Here is a 3,521-nt window from a genome sequence, read left to right as displayed (position 1 = left end):
AAGCATCCAATTTACTCTCGATTACTACAGTTGATCTAATAAAAGGTATCATTTTGGATCCAGGAGGTCTAGTTTTCTGTATGTCTTCTTGACTCAAACCAACATGGCTACCAACACCCCCATCAAATTTCTTCAAACAAGCCAAGAAAATTCACTTTTCCTTTGTAGTTTCCAGATGAGCATTGCAACCTTTTCTCTGTCTCCCACAACCACAGTTTTCTGTATTCAAATAGAAAACAAATAAAAGGACTAAATAAAATAATTTCTAGATAGGGGTAATTGTAGCTTTAGATAATTAAAAGTAATTGGACTGAGTAAAATTAGCATGTACTGTGTGCCTCCAGAGAACAATAGAAGCTTCCTTTGTTTAAAGATTATATGTAATGTGTCAAATCCCACTGTACTTCATTGTAATTTATGTAGCTATTATAGTGACCTAAAAACTGGATTTCATAGGTTACATATGTTTGAAGTTCCTTACAGTTTTTTTAAAGTAAAAACCAAAATGTATACAGCATGTGTCACAGTTTCCAAGTTAATTGCACCTGTGACCACTCTGTCGACACAACAATTACATCTCCAGCTTCTAGCATCACTTCTGTCAGAGTATAAATACCTTGACTAGGGAGACTTCTACAATTCACAGCAGTTAACTCAGAAGATCTAACTATATGCCCATAGCCATTCTCTCAGGGACAATGAGAGGTTTACCAGGGTAACTCAGCTTTCACATAGCAAAATACTGTTTATTCAGAACAAAAGTGTTGCAGAAAACAAAAAAATCCACAAAACAAATGACTTATATACAGGCCTACCAAGCAGTCATGCAACTTCTTTGATTAGACACTGATAAAGCTAGACACTTCAAGCCATTTAATGGGGTTTCTTGATTCAAGTTCAAGAAGCTACCAGTTTCTCCAAGTAAGGGCAGTCAATTTATACAATTTATGACTTTGTTTGCTAGGCACCTTGAGACAAGCTAGCATACACAGATTTCTCCTGAATTGTATCAGCACTGTAAATTTGCATATATTACTCTCCATTGACTTTAGCCCCTCTGAGAAGAATCTCTAGCTCATCTTTTAGACCGAAAGAAAATCACTAGGACCGCTGACAGATGTGGGGGAAAAACACAAAAACGTCATTTGACTGGAAGAGGAGCTGCATCAGTTTGACCTGGCTGGCCCAACATCTGTACAGACTGTATGCTTCAGCAGGGCATTTTGGTGCTTTTATTAAATATATTAGAGAAAAGTGCCAAAAAGCCCTGCTGAACCATGAGCTGGGTCAAATTGATGCGGCCCCTCTTCTGGGCATGTACTGTGCTCAACATGGTGGCACAATGACCTGAAAGTAAAGCACTGTTTGTTTATTTTCCCCACATCTCTCAGTGGCCTAGGACTCTTAAAGTGGGTAACCTTTCATACTGGTCATAGTCTTGGTAAATTCCTTATTTCTAAAGCATTGCTTGTCATAAGGCATTTTAAGATAGAAAACTCCTACAGGAGTTCAGCTATACAGGCAAGGCATGGCTTCCAAGTCTAACCCCAGTTCTGCCACAGACTTCTTATAGAGCCTTGGACAAATCACTTAGGCTCTAGGCCAAATCTATAATATAAAAGCATTTTTATTTCCATTCTTCATCTTTCTTGTCTTTGTCGAACACCAGTGTTTTGGGAACCTGTCTGTAACTGTACACACGTGCCCCATTTCAATTTGGTCTGAAGAGGGCATCAGTATACAATTTGCCCTACTCAGGATTTGGTGTCATGCTTGTCCCTCTTCTTCTTCAGAACCCACCTCCATCAAAGCATCGGCTTTCCCCCAGCTGGAAAACAAAGGCAAAGATATAGTCAGTCCCTCATACTTCTATCCAGTCTCTTCAAGACCTTTTAGCTTGTTCTGAGTTTGATAGCTCTATATCACTTACCTCCCTCACCAAGCCCTGCCACTAGCCTTGTTCTTGCCCTTCTTTTTCTATTTGTTACAATCCACTCCACCCTCCCAACACTGTGACCAAACTCTTGGCCACTGCAGTTTCCACAGACGGCTATCAGAGGCCCACACAGCTTCATTTCACACCAGAATCCCTCTCAAAAATTAACCTACAACATCACTTTACATGGACCCTGCAGTCAGTCCCGTGACCTACACTGACAGTTCTTGTACTGATTGTAATCATCTATAGTTCTTTCTAGGTGTATAGGATCAACTCTTTCTTGCTAGCTTAGAAGGGGAGTCTGCCCATCACAATACAGTCTGCCCACCAAACTGTGTGCCCAGGAATGATTAACTATGGAGCAATAAGCTGCGCAATTTATTCAGGAGCAGCACATGGAGCTGGGTGGAGCAACCTCAGCTGGCAGGAGGCCTGTGGGGTCAGCCTGCCAGCCTGGGACTGCTCCCCCTAGCTCAATGCACTGAAGAGGGGCTGCCTTGGGCAGAAAGGAGCTTCAGTGCGGGGCTAGCCAGCAGGACAAGTGCAAAGTCCTGCACTTAGGATCGAAGAATCCCATGCTCTGGCTGGGCAGCAGCTCTGCAGAAAAGGACCTGTGGGTTATAGTGGGCAATAAACTGAATATGAGGCAACAGTGTGTCTTTGTTGCCAAGAAGGCTCTCCCACTCAAGTGCAGGCTGAGCAAACTACAGCCCATACCTTCTCCCCCTTCCCATCCTGAAGACAGAACTAGGTACAGAGCTGGGCTTCTAGAGCCAAGCCCTGCTCACATGCAGGGGCAAAGAGAAGTTAATGAAGGTCTTTTTGTTTGGAGCACCTTCATCTGAACCCTCATTAAATTAGAGTAAATTTGTTGAGTGATCAGGCACTTTTAAAGCACTTTGTAGCCATGTACTTCTATCAGGGCATGATTGTAGAGTGCTTTCAGGGGACCGATTGTGCGACAAATATCACTTCTGTCAGAGCCCATATTTTCTTCATTCAACTGAAGTGCTGCAACACTGCATTCTTACCACCACGTGGAGCTGTGCATGGCTATATGCTAGCAGTATTCTAGATCTATGTATAAGACAGGGGCTTGAAGCAGTGAGCAAACACCTTAACCCCTTGGATCCAGAGGAGCTCAGAAGCTTGGTAAATATTCCTCTCAGAAAAGGATGTACATATGTCTGTGTGTTTAACAGAGTGGGCTAAAGGGAGAGAAGCAGCTCTGCAAGGCACATTTTCTTCCTTCATTTCTCCTCCATAGTAGGCTTCAGGGAATGAGTTTATTACAAACTGTAGACCCTTCTGAGCTAACCCATCAGACTCTTTTTCAGCAATAAATTGCTCCAACAGGGGAATCACAATATAATTTACAAAACTAAAAGAAAAGAAAGAAAATCATAGTTTCATAGTTAGTAGGGTCGGAAGGGACCTGAGCAGATCATCAAGTCTGACCCCCTGCCATGGCAGGAAAGGGTACTGGGGTAGCGCCTCCTGATGTCTAATCTGAATTTACCCTCTGCCAGCTTGTGACCATTATTTCTAGTCACTCCTGGTAGTGCTCAGAGGAACAGGAACT

Source organism: Crocodylus porosus, unplaced genomic scaffold, assembly GCF_001723895.1.
Source record: "Crocodylus porosus isolate Cpor-Errol unplaced genomic scaffold, CroPor_comp1, whole genome shotgun sequence".
NCBI classification, from domain to species: domain Eukaryota; kingdom Metazoa; phylum Chordata; order Crocodylia; family Crocodylidae; genus Crocodylus; species Crocodylus porosus.
Note: the sequence above shows the minus strand (reverse complement) of the source record.